The sequence below is a fragment of the Callospermophilus lateralis genome, unplaced genomic scaffold (assembly GCF_048772815.1).
Source record: "Callospermophilus lateralis isolate mCalLat2 unplaced genomic scaffold, mCalLat2.hap1 Scaffold_183, whole genome shotgun sequence".
Taxonomy (NCBI): domain Eukaryota; kingdom Metazoa; phylum Chordata; class Mammalia; order Rodentia; family Sciuridae; genus Callospermophilus; species Callospermophilus lateralis.
The window spans coordinates 62,165-84,728 of NW_027512861.1; the positions used below are offsets into that span (position 1 = coordinate 62,165).

A 22,564-nucleotide genomic window follows, 5' to 3' on the forward strand; every position below is an offset into this window, starting at 1 on the left:
TATCTTAGAAATGAAATAGGTGTATTAAGAGTTTAAAATTTTCTTATGTTGATGCCAGTTTAACACATAACACATATAGAAAACACTTAAGTTGTAAAAGAATTAACGCTTGTTAAAAAATATAACTTCTAGGGCTGGGGCTCTAGCTCAGTGGCAGATCTCTTGTGTACCATGTATGAGGCACTTGGTTCAATCCTTAGCACCACATAGAAATAAACATAAAATAAAGGCATGCTGTCCATCTACAACTATCAAAAAATAGATAATATATTAACTTCTAGGCCCTACCTCTGGACATTGTAGCTTAGTTGTTCTAAAGTGAGTCCCAGGAATTAGCATTTTAACAAATATTATAATGCACATCTTCCTGAGCTTTCCCTTTAAGTAAAAATATACAACTGAATGTTATGTGCAATAAATAAATAAAAGATAGAATTAGTTCTATCTTGTTGAAAAAGAAAAAGAAAAGCTCATATATGAAAAAATTCCATATTAAAATCATTTTATGTGACATTGTGATTTTACTCCTGATGAGGTAAGTTTCCTCTTCAGATATTTAGCATTCTAGGTTTTAAGATGTAAAAACACTTCTCTTTTATACCTAATGTAAAAAAGTGGATTTTTTTCTTTCTTTTTTTTTTTTTTAAGAAGGAAGATTAGTCTTATATATCTTTGTGTTCCATACCTTTTCTAGTACCTGGAGTCTAAGAAATAGCAGGTTAGTTGGGTCAAAGTCTAGTTCCATTAAGGTTTTACATTTTTTGTGTGTGTTACTTGATAATTAAAAATATACATCAAGGCATATGAAATATTTCTTTCTGTACTCTCGAAATAGATGTGAAATGAATAATTTTGGACCAAGCAACAAATTATTATTAAATAGTTACACCTGAACAGATAAATTGCAAAGGAATGGTTATTACATCTATAGCCAAGTCCTGTTTAAGGGTTTTCATTTCTTTTTGAAAATTTTTTTTTTGTTTATTAAGACAATAAGTGTTTGTCATTTGAGTTTTTTAGAATATGTTTGTGCACCACAAATTTTTGGTGACTATTTTTCCAGATGTATTACCAAGCAGAGTTTTACATAGCCTGACCTTACTTGTAACCACAGAATAATTTTGCTTTTTTTTTTTAAAATAAGGCTTCTAATTTTTTCTCTTTCAGTATTGTTGTCCAGAAATGATAAATAACTTTTTGGGACTGGCTAAAACAGAATTTTCAAATACAGCAAATACAAATAAGACTATTGATTCAGAGAAAGGAAAATTGATCATGTTAGTTAATGACTTTTATTATGGAAAACATGAAAGAGATGCCCAGGAAGAACAGAAGACTCACACAACCTTTAAATGCTTCAGTTGCTTGAAAATTCTAAAAAATAATATTAGGTATGTAAATATTTATTTTTATTTCTATTTGAAAATTGATATCCTACAAATATAAATGTTGTATCTTTAGGTTACATTTTCTATGCTATTCTAGATAAACAATTCTAATACTTTCTACTGTAGACAAAGGCAGACTTTTTGTTTGTTTGTTTGTTGTTGAAAAGCTTGTGTCATTTCTTGTATTTTAGAATTTGACACCAGGATCTACTTATTTGTATTTCTTTCACATTTCTTAAGATGTACAAAGTTTATTTTAACTTAAAATAAAAAAATAAGTTCATTTGTTTTAGCAGTGAATCTTTAGGTAGTTTACATTTTATTTTTCTTCAGTAATAGGAGAAAGCACTTCAAAAGTGTCCAGTTTTGAACTTCTTTATGCTAATCTTAATGCTCAAAGCTTTCAATTCATATTAAGAACATTTACCTAGTGGGAAAAGTGATCTATTTTGGGGGATGGGGTTACTAGGGATTGAATTCAGGGACACTCAACCACTGAGCCACATCCCCAGCCCTATTTTGTATTTTATTTAGAGATAGTGTCTCACTGTGTTGCTTAACACCTCACTTTTGCTGAGCCTGGCTCTGAACTCGAGATCCTCCTGCTTCAGCCTCCCAAGCCCCTGGGATGATAGGCATGTGCCACCAAGCCCAGCCAAAAGCAATGTGTTTTAAAGATATACCATTTCTAGGAGATGTGTCTGCTTTGATTTTATAATTTGACACATTTAACAATTAGAGATTTCATTCACAATGAATTTTTTAAGAGGTGTACACAAATGTTTTAAATTTTAGAAACTTACTTTGGAATTTTTGCGTTACATGACATACTATAAAGATATCTTATGTAAGTGAGTAACAAGAACAAAATAACAAGATATAATGAATGGTATTTTTCATTGATTATATGGCATGACATTTATAGTATATAAGGTACTTTCTATCATTTCATTATAAAAATTTTCAAATACTCATCAAAAATTTAAGTCTTATTGGACACTTCTACACTTACAACTTTTATTTTATTCTTAATATTTTACTGTACTTGCTTTATCATATTTTTCTTCCTTCGGACTATCTGACTTTTAAATTAATTTCAAAGTAAGTTGCAGATATCAGTGTACTTAGACAAGATATGTGTGTGTTTGTGTGTACAAACATACATATATATGTGTATATTCCATTCACTCCTTATGACTATCACTAGTAGCATTTTTAAGCATGTACTTTCACGTCTGGGCCCAGCATTTATTTGTTTTCTTGTCTTCTATTATATGCTCCTATAATAATCATTAATGGTTGCTTTATGGTAGAACTTTTTCAAAGTTCTTTCCCATATCTTATATCATATGAATTTTCTCATTGTTTTACCTCCTCTGTGACACTGTTAACTGCCATCAAGAGGTAGTGATCCCCATTCTTTAACAAAGGGGAAGTTGTGCTTTGACATATAACACTGAAACAGTACTATAATAGAACTCTACCACCTATTTACATATTTTTACCATTTTAATAGTAAAATATGTCAGAAATCATGTTAATAGATGCAATGAGGGCTGGGGTTGTGGCTCAGTGGTAGAGCGCTTGCCTAGCACCTGTGAGGCCCTGGGTTCTGTCCTCAGCACCACAAAAAAATAAATAAATAAATAAAATGTACTGTGTCCAACTACAACTAAAAAATATATATTTAAAAAATAGATGCAATGATAAGCATAGAAGTGTGATTCACTGATTTAAGCTCCTTGTTCAAAGTAAATATGACACATATCATATTACAAATTATTTGAGCAACAAGGTTTTTTTTGCTTTTAAGATTAGCCATTTCAAATTCATATCAAACATGAAAATGGGAAATTCCTTTTTTCAGGAATTATTTCAGGAGACATAGGTCTATATTATCAGAATATTTAGAAATTTTCAGCATGCTCCATTTGATAACATCCAGTGATTAAGCATTTAAAATATATTGGTTATCTGATAAATGTAACCTTAAAGTAAAGTACTTCATAACCAAATTAAGTGTATTATATAACATTGCTTTTAATTTTTCCAGTAAAGCTGGGAAGGCAAATTATTTTTCAAGGATGGTAAGAAACGTACAGCTCAATATTTCTACAACTCTGTTCTGTTATTATCATACTGTGATATTAGTATTTTACCCCTTACTTATCAATGAAAACAGGTATATTTTATTCTGTGAACATGATTCCAAGAAATTTGCCCTTTTAGTTTCTCCCATTTCCAACTGTTCATTTGAAAAATATGAACTCCAGATTGGGCTTATTTAATAATTGAGAAAAATAACTAGCTGATTAATGGATTCTTTATATAAATATACTTAAGTGCTTATGATTTTGAGCTAAAAGATATTGGCTTTTCATATGTAAATACTTAACCAAGACTAGGACTTTTTTGGTAGGTGTTGTAGAGCTTGTGTTAAAACCAAAGAAGAAAGATATTTTAAGGTGTATCATAACTTGCTGTAAAGAGTAGTGTGGTAGAGGTGTAAAAAAAGAGATATATGTTATAACCTTCTTGATGATAGTTATCCAGATTGATCACATTATCATCAATGTTAATAGTTGCAAGATTATTTCTTATAGGGCTTTAAAATGAGTAATTGTAAACAGCTGACCAGTCCAAAAATTGTTGTTTTGATTGAATAACTTTTATTTTCAAATTCAGCAAAAAGCTTCAGTAAGCTCTTCTAAATAAGTATTCTCATTTATACTACACTCTCTGCTGTTGAAGGTCATAGTTCCTTTTCATAAGGAGCCTTTTAGGGAAGCTGAAATAGCAGAATGTAAAACTGAAAAATGGACCTTTTTTATAAAGGGCACAGTCTGCAAGTTAAAATAAACAGTATGTGCTAACAGTAAGCCAGTATCATTTAAAAAAAAGTTCTTGTAATTGTAGGCATTAAAATTGCTATTACATGCATTTAGAAACCAAGACACAAGTAAAAATACCAGTAATTTGTCTTTCAAGCAGCTGGAATCTATTATATGTCTTCACAGTCTTAAAAGATTTCTCTCATGACTCTGGCTGCTTTTGGTGGTAGGGTTTTCTTTCTTTCAGTGTTTTATTTTAAACTAAAAATAGTATTTAAGGTGTAAAAAATAAGCCTGCTCTTTTACCTTAAATTTTAAAAAATAATCTGAAGTAATGATTGAGTTAGAAAATGAGTGATATTTTGATTATTTTGAAATAAATTTGAAAAAAAATTCACTGAAAAGGCAATATTTAAAATATACTCTTTTCTAGAGGACTTTGAAGACATTTTGGATTTTGAGTAATACTTGGTATTTTTAAGATTAAGACTCAGAGACTTATTGGTGAGATTTTGTTTTTAAATCTGAATTTTTGCACCTGTTGACAATCATTTATAGGTTTATGAACCACATGAAACATCATTTGGAACTTGAGAAGCAGAGCAGTGAAAGCTGGGAAAACCACTCCAACTGCCAGCACTGCTACCGTCAGTTTCCCACACCATTTCAGCTGCAGTGTCACATTGAAAGTACACATAGGCCCCATGAATTTTCTAGTAATTTGCAGTTTCATTTAAATGTTGAATATTATTGAATTTGAAGATAGAAACACTGAGAAAACCAGAGTAACTCTGTAAGAAAAATAAGAAATAGACTCTGGAATTTGGGGGCAAAATGAAAAAATTAAGTTTTAACTTTTAGAAATTTTGAAATAAAATTTGTTACTAAAATTAAAGTCCCTCTGGCAAGTAATTCATTATAGTAGTTGCCTTGGCATAATCTGGGCATTACATATTGGGGATTCAGAAGCCTCAAATCATATATATCAAATGCGAAATCAGTGTTCTTCATTTAAACTTTAAGTAACTACGGTTGTAGTTAAAATCAGATTTTGAAGCTAAGTAGCTTGAGTTTAAATACCAGATCCTCCTTTTGTTATAGCTATAAGAATTGAGACATGAACTCTTGGAAAATAAGGATAATAGAAATGCCTTCCTCATATGCTGTTATAGGAATCAAGTGAGTTAATTTAGGTTAAGTGTTTAGGAATGTGCTTGGCAAAGAGTTAACAAACTAAATGATTGATCATTTCTGCTGCTGCTGCTGATACTACCACTATTTATATAAATTTGTAAAATAATTTTTTATATCTTAAAATGTAATACCTTTTCCCCCCTCTCACTTTTAGCCATTTGTAAAATCTGTGAATTATCATTTGAAACAGAACATGTTCTTTTACAACATATGAAGGATAATCATAAACCTGGTGAAATGCCATGTATCTGCCAGGTACATACACATTTTTATTGTGTTCTTTTAAGTGGTTTGTTTGTGTTTTAACTACAAGATTTAAGCCCATTAACTCAGAGGTCAATACATTTTTTTCATGAAATATTTCAGGTTTTAATGGTTTACGGTCATTGTTGGAAACAAGCAACTCTGCCATAGTAGTACAAGGGCATGTTCCAATAAAATTTTATATATAGACATTGAAATTTGATTCCATAAAACTTTCATGTGTCATAAAATATATCAGTGTTTTATTCTTTAATCATTTAGGTAAATTGGTTACCAAAATTAAAGTCCCTCTTATAAATAATTTATTAGTGGAAGGCATAACTCATTCATTATATGAGGGGTAGGCAGTGAGCTGCATTTGGCCCACAGACTGTTGCTTGCTTACATCTGTGGTAGTCAAAGAAGAGCCCAGCTAGACATACAGATGGACATGTCTTACCATATAGGGAAGAATGTAGGTGTATACAAGGGAAATTTGAAATGCTGTTAGTTATAAAGAACCCTAGCTAATGTTTTGTGACCGGTATTTTTCCAGAATTTGAAGGAATAGGAAGACAAAAAAATAAAAGATTGATTGCCACAACCATAGTTTGGGGTCTATTTACAGTCTAAAGAAGAGTGCTGTTTTTGTAGCAGAAAAAGCACTTTATAGGACAGGAGGTGCCAAAACTTGAAAATTTCAGTCAAGGCAGTGATAGATGAACGATCTGCTAAAAAGCACACAACCTAGTTATGTTTTGAGAAGAATTCTTTAATTTTGAAAGATAATTTCTGGGTTTTTTTTTTTTGGTGTTTCTGTTAGTGGAAATTTTCGGTGTATAGGCATCAGCAAGAGTAGTAGTACGCAGTGTTCTTCTAAACAAATGATCCATTATTTGCTTTGTAATTGCACATCAGTTATAAATTTTTGAAACAAACAAAACCTTCTTTCTATTTTTAGGTTTGCAATTATAGATCATCATCATTTTCTGATATGGAAACTCACTTTAGAACATCCCATAAAAACACTAAGAACTTGCTGTGTCCTTTTTGCCTCAAAGTTATTAAAATCAAAACACCCTATATGGATCATTATATGAAACATTAGGTGAGATTTTCTAATTCCTGTTTGTTCATATTATCTTAATGAAAAAACAGGTTAAGTCTTGAAACACTGATTAGTTTTATTCTGCAAATGAAGCAGAGTTGTTCCAAATAAGCCAATTAAATTTATAATTTATGTTGAATTATTTGTGAAACTTCCAGTTCTTTCCTTACCTCCTTTCCAATGATGGTGTAGACCATAAATAAAGACCATAAATAAAATTGTGAAAAATGATTAGAAATAGGCAACCAAGAATTGAGGGGGAAAAAAACAAGAGAGAAGGTGAGTGAAATAAGCAAGTGGCAGATAGTTAGGTCCTAAGAGTAGATCTGGGAATGATTTTGAAGGAGTTTTCAAGAAGCAGGATGGGGGGAATATTACTTTGAACTGAGAAAAAAAAAGATTGTGGATACATAACCTTGTTTTCCTATTCCTTTTCAAACTTTATTTCCACTTTCTAAAGCTCTGTTATTATGAGAAAATGTGTTGTCCTTGACCTAGATTCATCCTTCACAGCTACAAGGCAAAGGAAGCTGTTGATAGATTGATGTATGAATTCTGCCAGAGAACTGTGTTTAGATCCTAACTTCTTTCCTGGATTACTTCTGCCAGTTCTGCTGTGTAATTTTTGGAACTCAGCATTAGTGCTTGGAATTCTGATGTTATGCTTATTGTTTTTTTTTCCTGAAGCACTTAAATTATCCCTGTTTATGCTAAAAATGTTGATACAACAGTATTTTTGTCAAAATCAGAACCTAATGGATTTATTGCACCTGATCATATAATCAGGTTTTTCCAACTCATTAAGCATTTCCGTATTATGAATTAAACTGGCACACCAATTTATTCACCATTGGTACTCACCTTGCTATGTGATGCAGTTGTTAGATAATCATGAAATCAGGTAGTAATTTTTAATTGGGAAAGATGATAAAAGTAGCATTTCCAAATGAATTTGTGATTGCTGGTGTTGTGACTGGGATACCACTCATCCTTGAGAAGTTCTGGAAAGATCTTTTATTTGATGGTCCCCCAACAGTATTCCAACAGGTGTTAATAGGGGTTCTCCCAGTATTGTCACTGGTAAATAAATTTGGTAAATGCCTGGATTTAAAAAATTAAACAGTTTTGTTTGTCTGTTTTTTAAAACAGGACTTTTCAGAGCTTTTAATATGCTAATGGACATCGTAAATCTCCAAACAAGAGATATAGTATGTATCATTTCCCAAACTTATTTGACCACTGAACACTTTTTTTGAACATACCTATTAACATTTCTTGATAAAGAGTTTGGGAAACATTGTCCTTCGTATTTTGTATTTCATCTTTAGCCTTTAATTTTAAAAGGGAGAGTAAGGTATAAACTATTTTATTTTGATGCTTTTTAATGTAACTTTCCCCAGATGCTTTTCTAAGCTCTACATTGAGTTATAGACATGAAAATAATGATAAGATGTGTGGATCCAGTGTGTGGGGTGTACAATGTATTCTATTTATTTTTTGTGGTGTAGGGCATTGAATGCAGGACTTTGCACATGCTGAGCATGTGCTACTAAGTTGTTTCACCAGCCTAGGCTATGTTGTTTAAAATCAAACCTTCATGCCTGGAGCCATCTTGACTTGCCATGGGTTCCTAACTTTTAAAATTTTTGTTTTGGTGTGTCTGGGAAGTAGATAGCCAGCAGTAAAGATAGGGCAATCTATTAGTAAGAAAGAAGGATCATCAGGCATCCTCCAATGTATTTATTATTTGTATACTTATTTATGAAACACTGGGAAACCTTCACTGAGTAGAATTATAAACTTTTAACAGATGACAGTACAATATCAGGTAATAAAAATTGTTGATTCTGTGTCTCATTTTATTATGTTGAAGATCTCACTTGTAATTGTTTCTTTAAAAGATTATATTGTTATGTCTTGAGTAATTTTAGAGCAAACAACCCAGTTTATATGACTTTTATGAAATAATTTAAAAATTTCTGATATTAAAAAAGCTTATTAGATAAAACAATAAGCAGTTAACATATAGTAATCACCATATGGTATCAGGGTACTTAATCCTCACAACCTATATATGTTTTATAAATGAGGAAACAGGGTTTTAGTGAAAGTAACTTGCCTAATGTTGCATTGTCTCATAAAAGGCAAAGACAGAACATGACTTTAGAGCACTAGTTTTTACTGCTGTCATGGAGTTGATTTTACATTGGCATTAGATCTAAAGGTAGAAATTACATACAGTAAGAATTACCCTTAAATCCCTCAAGACTCTCAAAAAATTCAGTACAGTTATTTTTCTATACTCTGAATAGATCATTATATCTTTGATTGAACATTGTTGTTATTAAAAACTGTGATACTGTATCTTCATCACCCTTAGCACATTAAAATGCATATGTACATAACATCAGAGATGTATAAGACTTGAGTCCACCTCAGGGAATTATACATTGATGTTTTATGTCTCAGGATTTTGGATACATGTGCATTGAATGAAGTAAGCAGTCATTTGAACTAGTTAAATTGTACCTGCCGCTCATGTATTTTTCTGCATTAGTCTCTTGCTTTCTGCTTCACTATTTAGTCATCCAACAAATATTTATTTAGGATGCCTTACTGTATGTCAGGACCTCTTTTAGGTATTATATAGCAGTATGATTTAGAAATTGGTACTGTAATGGAGAAAGATAATAAATTTGTGTGAATGTGTGTTTGTATATGCTGGTGATAAGAATTGTGGGTAGGAAATAAATGTGGAAAATAAGGAGTGCCAAGCACTGGGGAGAAGGGTTTGCTCTTTTATATACAGCATGGGCATTAAAGGGCCTCTTCAAAGGAAATTAAGGAGTAAGCCATGTGGGAGAGGTAACATTATGTAGGCAATGAAGTGATTATAAACCAGAGTTACTAATAAGATTGGCAAGGAGGCCATTGAAGCTGGAGCAGAGTTAACTAACAGAAGGATGAATTGTAGGAGATAAGGTTGTAGCAATAGAATGCAGGCCAATTTGTGTGGACTCAGAGTCAGGACTTTGGAAAGCTCCTGGAAGGTTTTAAGTGAGAGACCTAGCATAATTCAAGAATTACCAACAACCATGGAGAGAATAGATCACAGGGCAGAAAAAGACATGAAAGGAAGATAGAAGTTTTTTTTTTTTTTTTAAACCATAGTCTGGGTAACTTGCCCCAGTATGGTAGCAGTGGTTGGAGGTAATGACAAATAGGAATGTTATCATTAGTCTTGAAAGTGAAGTTGGCAGGTTTTATTAATGTGTTAAAAAGAGAGAGGGGTGGCAGGAGGGGACACTGAGTTTTTTGTCTTAAGCATTTATAAGAATGGAGTTTTAATATTCTAAGCTATGGAGAAAACTGAGCAAGGAACAGATTTAGGATGGTAGAAGAGAGATATAGGAAACCTAGAGTTTAGTTTTGTCCATGTTGACTTGAGAAGCATATAAGATGTCAAGTAATATTGCCAAATAAGCATTTGGGTAGGTGGTATTTAAAATCATGAAGCTGGATGAGGTAAACTAGTAAGTGATTCTAGTAAAGAGTTCTGGGAAATGAATTCTAGTGAACTTTTGTTCTGTCCTGTTGTTCTGGTATCTGTTTCTTGGCCAAGTTTTTCTCTCTTTTTTCCTCCTCTCTTTGAATATTTTATAAGTGAATTTGTGTTAAGTTGCTTATATCTATGATATAAGATAGTGCACTACACTGCTAGTCTTAAGATACAGCTAAAATTATTCTAACATGTTGTTCTTACATATTGCTTTGGACATTGTGAAGAACTATTTTCTATTTTTTTAAAATTTTAATTGACATATAACAATTGTACATATTTATTGGAAATAGAGTTATAATTCAATACATGTTTACAATGTATAAGTTCAAATTAAGGTAATTAGCATTTCCCTCAAACATTTTTATCATTTGTGTTGGAAACATTCACATAACTCTCTTCTAGCTCTTTATAATAATATATAAATTATTATAAACATAGTCACCCTGCTGTGCTGTTGGACACTAGAACTTATTCTTCCTATCAAAGTGTTTTGTTTTCCAGTGTCTGATCTCCCTCATCCCTATCCCTGCACCCTTCCTAGCCTCTAGTGACCACTTTATATACTTCCCATGAGATCAACTTTTTTATCTTGAATGTATGAGTGAGAACATATGATTTTTGCGGGGGGAGGGTACTGGGAATTGAACCCAAGTATACTTCACCACTGAGCTATATCCCCAGCCCTTTTCATTTTTTGAGACAGGGTCTTGCTAAGTAGCTGAGGCTGGTCTCAAACTTGAAATCCTCTTGCCTTAGCCTTCCAAATTCTGGGAATACAGGAATGAGCATTACACCCAGCTGAATATGTGATATTGTATTTCTATGTCTGGCTTTTTTTTTAATGAAATGTTTGCTGTGTGCTAGTAACTTTGCTAGATACTTCTCTGTAAATTACCTCAGAGAAGTATTACCTTAAATTTTATGAAGAGTTGGTTGTATTTAAAGGGAAATATTGATGTATCTGGCAGAGATACAGCTTTGAAGAAGATATTTTGCATGTGTTATTCTAAATTTCTATATACTATAAGCATATGTATATGAAATATATTTTTTATATTATTGAGAATAAGTGTGTAAAGGTTTCAGTTGATATTATACAGTAGGAAGAACACTGAATCAGGGAGTCTAGCATTGTTATTATCTAGCTATGGGAGAGGGACTTAGATTTCTCTTGGGTTCTATTTCCCATCTGTAGAATGTGATAGGACCAGGATATTAGTAGGAACTCAGGGAGTTTTCAACTGAAACATAGGTTATGATCAGTTATATTTTATGCCTCCGTATCTATGTTGTCCAGTGTAGTAGCCACTGGCCACAATTACCTGTGTAAATTAATTAAATAAAATTTAAAATATTTAGCTCCTCACTTTCATTTGCAACGTTTCAAGTGCTCAGTAACCATTATATGGCTAGTAATTACCATGTTGAACAGCAAAGCTCTAGAGCATTTCATTATTGCAGGAAGTTTTATTGGACAACATTGCTTTATATAACCATTTTTGTAACTTAACCTTTGAAATATCTAGTTAGATTTACTTGAGTTTAGAGGGTGTAATTTACTTTACCAACTTGTCAAATAATTGAAAATAGCAAAATTTTAAAATGATTTTGACATTTTCTAAAATTAAAACATGGTTAGCTCATTTTCATAGTATCATGTTTTTAAATAATTTAAGTTTATAATTAAAAGCTTTCATACATTTGGTATAACTTCTATTTGAACCTGTTAATAGAACTTTTATGTTTGACTCTATATAGTAACAAATACATTTGATAGTAATATAAGTTTTAAAAAATACTATCTATGTTAAGAAATTATAAACTTTCATTAAAATTAAGTTAGAGTAGTTCCAGGACACAGAATGTTGTGGTTATAAAAGTTATTTTTCCTTTCTTCTGTTTCTCAATAGAAAAAAAGGAATACATCGTTGTACAAAATGTAGACTGCAATTTTTGACATGCAAGGAGAAAATGGATTATAAGACACAGCATCATCGAACATTTATAAAACCTAAACAACTAGAAGGATTGCCTCCTGGAACAAAAGTGAGTTCAAATATGTTATATTTTAACATTTTGTATAATAAAAATTAGCTCTAACCTGGTTTTATCTATTAAATATGACTTTTTAAAAAAGACTTTATATTTTTATTGACTAATTTTAGATTTCATTGTTTTTATGCTTAGAAAGGAAAGCTTTAACCATTGAGTTCAGTGGTGGGTACTATGTTGAAATGGCATTCCTTCATTAAAAGTGTACCTAGTTTAACTGTTCCTTGGATCAGGGGGTTGTTTCAATATTATATAGGCTATTTTTGAACTATGTCAGTTTTAGCAGCTAAACTCTAAGAGACTTGATACCAGGAATCTTATTTTATTTATCTTTGTATCCCCAGTGTGTGGCATAGTGCCTTGAATGCCAAAGGTTCTCAGATGTTTGTTGAAATTGTTATCATTTAGTCTACTCTCAGAGAAGCAAGTACTGCTGCTGGACAGCATTGTATTTTAAGTGAGCAAACACATGTCTGACTGCATACTGATGACTGTAATTTGCTTTTCCCTTTTTGCCTTATATACATCTGTTTTCTCTAACTTCTTTACATACAGTCATCTGTTGAATATTTGCTCCAGTGGAGGGAAACAGAGGCATGGATAATCCAAAGTGAAATAACCCCCAAAACATTTATATTTGGCTTTGGGTACTTACCTTTGAATTTTGGTATGTCTGGTACTTGAATTAAATAAAATAATATAAAGCCATGCTCTGAAGACTTAGAGCAAGAGAAGCTATCCAGCATTCTTCCCTGCAAACCATTCGTTTCATGCTGGAAGTAGACATGCAGAACACTAATGTAAGCAGTGCAGTCCTCTCTCATTTTTCCCCTTAATAATAATAATAATATTAATGATAATGATACTAAATGTTGTTATGACATCTTAGAATGAGGCTTTCAGTGTACTTTTCATACATTGTATTATTTAATCCATACAATCATTCAGTGAGTAGAAGAGGCAAATAGTGCCCTGTATTTTAGATATGAAGAAGTTTAAAGAGGATATCTTATTTACTCAAGATTACATGGCTTGGAAGGCATAATGTGAGATTCAACCTCAGTTCTTTTGATTCCTGACCTAGTGCTTTTGTATAATACCTAAGCACATGTTTCATAGGACTTCATCATAGTCTGTTCCTCACATGCATGAGGAGAGTATAGTCAAGTGATCAATGAGAATGTTGGTAGGCAATTGACCTTTCCATTGTCAACTAACAGATATAATTGAATATTTTTTATTTTGAACACTAAATGGTAAAATTTGTGTTAGTTCCCTTTAAGAGAAGTCTCAATATTAAATTCTTCACACAGTGCAAAAAGTTGACTTAACGCTTTCTTATAACATTTTATAAGTATAAATCCAGGATAATGAGCCCATAAAGGAGAGGTCACATTTAGTATAGATCTATTTGTTTTGTAGTTATGAAAGGGTGATATCAGTAGGCCTTTCTAGAGTTATTTTTCAAGCTTTGTGAAACTTAGACCTATATATGAATTTTTTAAAAATTATGTCACATCATAAAAATAGCTATGGAATGTGCTCTTTTGATAGTCATAAAATTTTTATTAACTCCTAATTACTCATTAATAACTGTGTTTACACATAACTGATTTTACATTAAGTGAATAAATATCAAATTTAACTTCATTTAATTGTTTTGAACATTTGGAGTAAATAAGACTAAATACAATTGTAGTTTATGTGTACTCTTTCAAAATACTTGATGTTTAAATGGTTTTTGTACAGTGATATTTTAATAGTAATATAGTGATTTTTTTTGAAGTAAATATATTCTGCATTCTTGTAGGTTACTATTCGAGCTTCAGTTGGACCTCTTCAGTCAGGATCTTCACCTACACCTTCCATTAATGCAAGCACTTCTACCCTTCAGCTCTCACCTCCAAGGACTAAAAATATAACTGCTAAAAATCCCACAAAATCGAATACCAGTAAACCTAATACAACCAAATACAATGCAAATAAACCTAATGGAAATAAGCCTAATGGAAGTAAATCTAAATACAAATCAAAAATCTCTAATATGCAAAAGAAACAAAGCACATTGGCTAATAGCAATAAAAAAATCAAAGTTAATACTGTATTGAGGAACTTAAGGTGATGTTTTATTCCTAAAATACAATACCAATTTAAATTTAAGTATAAAAACATTATACTTTAGTTAATTAGAATAGTAATATGGCTCTTACTTATTACCTTTGTTTTAAAATATATTCATACCATTTTCTTTGTGTCTCCATAAGGTGTCATCGGGACATTCACAAGTGCATTGAGTGCTGTTCTGAAATAAAAGATTTTGCAAACCATTTTCCTACATATGTCCACTGTAGCTTTTGCAGATACAATACTAGCTGTAGTAAAGCCTATGTAAATCATATGATGAGGTAAGAAGAGTTAAACCTGTAAATTGACAACTAAATTTATAGTACAGGAAGTTTTTGTTTTGAAGCAAAGTTATCCCTATTAGAAACTAGTTTTTCTCCTCAAAGAGCCAAAAGGACCTAGCAGTAAGGAACTTCTAAGATACTATCTGATGTTATTTTCCAACATAGTAACTCAAGTAATTACTCATCTTAAATTGTAAGAACGGTTAATTAAACTAATAAAATTAGGATAGGTTTGTTGGGGAAATAATTATTCTGTTTTTTATTTTTCCCTATAGGTATTTAAAAAATGGTGATTTTCAAATAAAACTTTAAGTGTTTTAAGCTTATTTAGCATACAAATAAATGTCCTCATTAGGAATATCCTCTTCAAATTAGTCACTTTGAGAGAAGCTGTGGTTTTGTGATGAAATCCAGTGATTACTGCTTCTGCTCATAGAGGAATAGCTGTACCTAAATTTATTGATAGTTGAAACTATTAACCTTTTATTCAACTAGTTACTGTAGCTTTTTAATTAATAGCAAACATTATTGGAGGATTTTCAGTGATGTTAGGAACTTCATCGAATCTGGTTTTCTTTCTATTGTCCTTCATCTGTCAGGCCATCTATACATACATTTGTTCAGTGAAAATGAGAGACTATTCTGGTTATGATGCCACTGTTGGAATTCTTTTTCATTAATTCATTTAATTTATGTTGTTTGAGTACCTATCATTACACTATGCTAAGAAACCCCTTCAGAACCCACATTATCTTCATTTGTATTTCTTTAATAGGAGAATATTTTATTCTATCAGGGTGGATTTTTATCTTTAAAAATAGTTATTCAATTATAAATGTGATATACTGCTTATTCATAGTGAGTTTGTTCCATTTAAATAAATTTTAGAATTAATGTATAACTGAGTTTCTTGGAGATCATGACATAACCCCTGTTTTACTTTCTTATCATTATCAGATACTGCTTTTCCAGAATTCCCCTACCTTTCATGGCAACTTTAGCCCTTCTCTCTCAGTTTTTCTGCCTTGATGATTGGCCTACCTCCTGGTGTTTTGGCTTCTTTAGTGCCAGCACTTCACATCAGCTTTTAAGTTTTGGGTCCTCTTCATTTTTAGTCTCATCCAATATACTCTTCATTCCTTCTGAATTCTTATTACTCCATGATGTTCAGAGTTTTGACTCTTTTTGCCAGTCTAGCAGCATTCATCTAACTTTATAGTCATCGTGGTCCTCTGTTTCAAATCCTGTTCTTTTCTTTGTCTTCTACATTTTTATTCATGCTTACCTAGCATAAAAGCCAGTTTAAGATTTTAGCCTCTTCCCCTTTCCATCTTTATGTATGCTCAATTCTAGAATACAAGAGATAATTTATTCATTCTGACTTTATAATCTTTAACTTTGATTAAGACCTATCTATTTTTCTTTTTAAAGACCTCCTTATTTTTACCTACAGTGTTTGTTTAATCCTTTTTCAGTACCCTAAAGATTTTATTTTCATCTTTCAGTTGTTAACCCAACTTATTAATTGCTCAATTGAAGTTCATCTTTTTCATTTTTCCTAAAATCTAGCTCTTTTCAACTCCAAATATTTTTCTTCATCCAGATATTAATCTCAGAAATTAAGCTTGTTCCATTTCTCCATAGCCAGTTCTATCTTTTATCTCCTTCAATTCATCATAACCTAATTTAGTTAACTTGTATCTTCATCCCTATCTTACTATTGGTCTTCTGCTTATAAACACTTTCAAGGTTTTGTTTCTTTAATTTTAGGATGAGGGAGCTGTGTCCTTCCTGCGTATTTTCTTTATTTCTTGTCTGCCTATTTCCATCAACATTTTTCAAAATGTTTGTTGCCAGCTTAATTGTGACTCATTTCTTTACCCTTTTGAGTATCATCCCTACCTTTCAACTGAAACTGCCCCTTTAAAGATTATTGTGTCATTTACTTATCACCACACTTTTCCTCTTTTTTCATTCTTTCTAATTATTTTGTAGATGCTTTTACCCTAGACCCACTGGCATCTCCATAGAACAACAACAACAACAACAAAAGCCAAATATTATTATCTGTCTCAGATTCACATTACTACCATCCCAACTTTTTAAGTTTCATCTCTTTCAGGGCACCATTTTGTGTGAATGTTTAGCTCCAGCTAGAAATAATTTACTGTTCCAAGTTTCTGAAACTCAAGAAGTTTTTTTTATTCACTGTGCATCATGGCTTCCTGAGACTACCTCCCAACCACTGCAGTATCTGATACTCCTATTGCTCTAAACCAGGCCCCATCATTTTTTTCCCTAGTATACTTCTGGGTAGAATGCTAATCTCTTATTCTGTTCAAAACACAAAGCTACCTAGGGATGTCTTTCATTTTGCCCTTAATTTCTAAAGGATCAAATTGGAAAGTATTTTGTGTTTCTTAAACTAAGGTTCATCTGGCCTTCCTTCTCCCATTTATCATAGGTTTCCTTCCTGTTCTGAGAACTTCCAAATCCATTATATCTCCAACCATTTGCAGTTCGCTCAAGACATTCTTCTTACCCTTTTCCAAACCACCCAAACCTGCATTTCATTGTCATCACATATACTCCTTATTCATTGTTAGCTCCTTTCTTCTTTTTTTGTTTTGTTTTTCCTTCATTGATACTGTCGTTTCCCTTTGCCTTCTCACTGAGTAGCACACCCTTATGACTACTTACTGCAGATACTTGATCTAGGTTTGAAGTTTTTATGAAGGGAAACTTCATTTCTCCAAAAGATGTGTACATTCAGTTCTTACTGTATACCATACCAACTCTGTAGCCTTTCAAGTAGTCTTTTTCTTTTTGGTCTCATACCTGCCCAGTCTTCTATAAAGAGAGAGACACTGATCCTCATAAGTTGGCTAATCTTTTCTAAAGTATTTTTCTTCCCATACTTATTTTATATAGTAGTTTTTTCTTATTCTTTATTAGTCCTCATGACACCCTGTCCTTCCCTCCCAGTTCATCTTTCAAATGTCTGGTCAATTCTTTTGAATTGTGTACCATTTATCTGATCTGCCTTTCATTTTGTTTGTGTATGTAGAATCTCCTTGAGAAGTGGTCTTTGTATTTATCATATCACTTACTACTTTATAAACTATAAATGATAATCATTATTTATAATTAGAAGAGGCCCCAAACGTAATCTCAAAGAAGAGATTAAAAAATCTTGAAGCTGTTGAAACATCTTTAAAGTCAGACTCTTTGAAGGAAACAGATCATTAACTTCAGAATTATAAATTATTTTTTAAAAATAGTATTATTGGCGTCAGTTATTTAAATTATTGTACTTTGCTAATAGCTTGTAAGTGGTAATCGAAATCACCTGAGAAAGTGAAAATTAACTACTATATAATATTACTGTTATTCCGCAAAAAGATATATGAGACAACTTTTTCTTCTACATGTAAGAGAATTAAGTTAATGGACATTACTAATATCTCTTTTAATAGTATTTATATCACCCAGATTCATTTTCACAAATACTGATTATTACATACTAGGAAGGTACAGTTTGTGTTTTAGTCAAAAGACCTGACAAGAACAATTAGAGAAGGAAAAGTTTATTTTGGAGCTCATAGTTTTAGAGGTCTCCATCTGTAGATGGTTGACTCCATGGGCCTGGGCCTGAGATGAGGCAGAATATCATGGTGGAAGCAAATGGTGAAGGAAAGCAACTGGGAACATGGCATCAGGAAGGAGAGGCAGAGCACTCTCATGATCACAAAATATATATCCAAAGACGAGCCTCCAGTCACACCCTACCTGCCTACAGTTACCACCCAGTTAATCCCTATCTGGGATCAATGCACTGATTATGTCAAGGCTCTCATAACCTAATTGAGTCATCTCTAAACTTTCTTGCATTACTCACACATGAGCTTTGGGAGTCATATGAAACCATACAGTTTTCTAGAAAGTGTGATAGGCAGGTAGTATTGGGGGGTCAAGTCCTTGCTGTTAATTTTTGCTAATTAGTAGGAGAAATATGTTTACCTAGGTTAATGTGATAAGCAGATGACTATGAGAGCACAGAGAAGGTAAGAATAAATTCTTTAAAGAAGAAGTAGAGAAGATTTTCTATAAATGACATTTCTCTTAGGCTTTGAAGAAAGATGTTAAACATTTCCAAGTAAAAAGAAAGCTGTTGTAATGATTTGTTCCTGTACACAGAGTTCTGTGTCACTGTTGATTTTTTCTTGCATTAATTTACGAATATATATTCATTCCACATTTATTTATTAGCATTTATTCTGTGTCAAACCATCTTCTTCTCTTTCACTCAACCATGAATTCTAGGGCAGGCGACTTACCACTCTAGTTATTATATCATCATTCTACAGTTTAGTGTCTGAAATAGTAGGTATACCATCAATATTGTTGGATGTTAAGGAAGTCATTCCTTTTGTGTTTCTCAGAAAGTTAAGTTGTTTCTTACATGGAATCAAGATTATTAAGAAAAATATGGTCAAAGAGGGATTTTGTCCTCAATTTCCTTGAGGTATAATTTATACCTAATAAAATTTACCTATTTGTGAAGAACAATTCAATGAGCTTTTGGTAATTATAGTCATGCAGTTGGGTAGCAGGTTTTTTAGACCTACGTCTTAACACTGTATTTTTACTGTATTGAATAAAAGTCTTAGCCTTTTCTGTTTTCTTAGGTGTGTTTCTGCATTTCTATCAACTTTGTGGAAATCGGGAAGAAAGGTAGTTTTTTCCTCCTTTTTATTTGTGAGTTGTGATTCACTTTTCCATTCTTACATTACACAAAATTGCAGTTGTAGAAGTTATGTAGTAAATACAGATGAGTCAAAGAGGCAGTATAAATGCTTTTTTTTCCAAAGATAGGAAACTCTAAATCATAACTGGATTCAGACAACTAAAAATTTAATTAGGAACACTTGTAGATATTTGGTTCAAGTTATAGATAGATGTGGAAGCCATCAAAAAGACCCTAAAATATAATTTTTCTCTCTCCTTATCAAAGAATAAATAAAAACACTATACTTGCTTGAAGAGAAAAAACTTTAAAATGTCATTAAAAAAATAACTTATTTTGAACTGAACCTGGTGGTACATACTTGTAATCCCAGTGACTTAGGAGGTTGAGGCTAGAGGATTCCAAGTTGGAGGCCAGCTCATCAATTTATGAGAGACCTAGTCTAAAAATAAAAAGGGCTGGAGGTATATTTCACTGGTAGAGCACACCTGGGTTCAATCCCCAGTAAACCTGCCTCCCAGTCTTGGACTCATTCCTCTAAGGAAACAATTATTTATATATTTTTTTGCACACAATTTCAGGGCTTCCCAACCCCCTGATCTCTCTAAAAACTGTATTTTTGTGATAATATCTTAAATTCATAAATCTCCAAATAATAGTTACCCTAGCTTGAAGAAATGATATTTGAAATCTTCTGAGGCTGTTTTCTAGAGATTATATTTAGCCAGAACATTTCTGTTCCTTTACATACAGGCTTCACTGATGTGAGTAGCCATTTACCTAGTTTGTTGGCTACTGCTTTTCAAACTTTAATTTATGTAAGAACCACTGAAAAACTTGTTAAGGCAGTTTCCTGGATCCCACTGCCAGAGATTAATTCAGTAGGTTTGTGAAGAGCCTAAGATTTTGCATTTCTAAATAAACTCTCAGCTGATGGTGATACAGTTGTCTGTGACTTTCAGATATAGTGTGCTAAACTACTTCTGGTTTTCTAGTACAGAAAGCTTTCCTTATTGGCTACAATGTTTGGTTAGTGGTTTTTTGTTCTGTGATTAGAGGAAGCATTAAGTTATGAGTTCTGCTTTTTTTCTTAAACCTCTACTAACAATTACAAAGAACTGTCTAGATGTTTGAATTTACAAATGGTAAACAGTAATATTTAGCTGAAATAGTGTGTACTTTCTAGATCAATTGAATTCTGTTCCCCTCCCTCTATACCAGCATGCTAAGATTATTAAAAAGTTATTTTCAAAAAGTTGATTTCTAATGATAATTCAGATTGTAGCAAAATTAGTTTGTTAATAAAAATTTAGAATTGTTTTAAATGTATAATAAATGAAAAATTTAGTTTGTTTTTTAACTCTTTGAGCATTTCCTTTTTACATAATGGTGAGGTATTGATCATCTAAGTATATGCTTAGGGAAAAAAGTATGTGTCATTAGGAATTAAAAGCAAAATGGAATATCAGATCAAATGTTAAATTAAACAGAGTTAATGGTTCGTATTTATTCTGTAGTCTTTTAAAAACTAGAAACTTAAGTACAGACTTGAAATATGTTTATGAATTAATATAATTATTATTATAAAATAATAGAATTCTATACTAAAATTATTAAAATGTCTTCTGTCTCTCCAGCATTCACAGTAGTAGTCCAAGTAAAAGGTTTTGTATATTTAAGGAGCATTCTGAAGATCTCAGGTAACTAGTTGATTTTTTTTAATTCTTTCTACTAAACAATGGTTATAATTTACATTCTTTCTTGCATAACAAATTGAAATATAATTCACATGCTGTACAATATGCATTTAACAATAAAATTAATAGGTTATGGTATTGTGCTATATTATACTATACAGTATAGTATAGCATCCAAACCTATAATAGGTTATAGTATTATACTGTACTGCTGCTGTACAGCAATGACCACAGTTAATTTTAGTACATATTGGTCATTCCAAACAGAAACCCTTTCCCCATTCATTAGTGGTTATCCCCATTTCTTTTCAACTCTCCCCATTACTAAGCAATCATAAATCTACTTTGTGCCTATGTAGATTAGTTCATTCTAGATATTTTCTACAAATGGAATAATAGACTGTGTATGTAGTCTTTTCCAACAGCCTATAAAGGTTTATGTATATTGTAGCATGCATGTATGAATGCTTTATTTTTCAAAGTGCTGAATGATATTCCATATTATGAATATGCCACAGTTTGGCCATTCATTCAGTTCATTTTCACTTTAGGTTGTTATAATGCTATTGTGAACATTTACATATTAGTTTTCATTAGGACATGTCTTTTTATTTTTCTTTAGTATATACTTAACATTGAATTTGCTGGATTTTATAGTACATTGATCCTTTTGAGGAACTGCTAAATTGCTTTTCAATGTAGCCTCATTATTTACATTCCCACCAGCAGTGTATGAGGGTTCTAGTTTCTTTACAACCTTTTGTAACATTCGGTATTATATCTTTTTTGTTATAGTCATCCTAGTTGCTAGGAAGTGCTGTATCATTGTGGTTTGCACTTTTAAATTAAACTGTCTGGGAGTGCCAGTGTGGAAATCGGAGTGGTTCCTAATGGATATTATATTGTTCCTTATAAGACCTGAGATATGCCATTGATCTCTTGGTAAATTTATTTCATTGGTGACAAATGGTGTCAAGATGAAATTCTCATGCATTTGCATTGTAAAATGAAAGAAAAAATCAGGCCCACCAACAATATTTGAATATCAAAAAGTTACTTAAGATACCTATTAAAGTGACACTGTTAATTTTTGAAGCACATATGTGAAACCACTGAAATTCTTGAAATCAGTAGTCTTCATAATTCTTTTTTGTTTATTTCTTTTTCAAATAGAAGTATACATCTTAGCTTCTGTAAAGAAACTGTGGATGAATGTTGATAATTAGCATTGGTTATACCACACACTGAATTCAAAATCCATTGAGCACCATTTTTTAAAATTCTGATTTCCTTAGTTTCTTTTTCTTTGTTTATTTTCTGCTTATGTTGCTATT

The 22,564-nt window shown here is 31.8% G+C and overlaps 1 pseudogene; it reads left to right on the plus strand.

The window, feature by feature from the left end:
- LOC143387998 (zinc finger protein 280D-like) overlaps positions 1 to 22,564 on the plus strand; it is a 75,152-nt pseudogene that overhangs the window by 19,952 nt on the left and 32,636 nt on the right.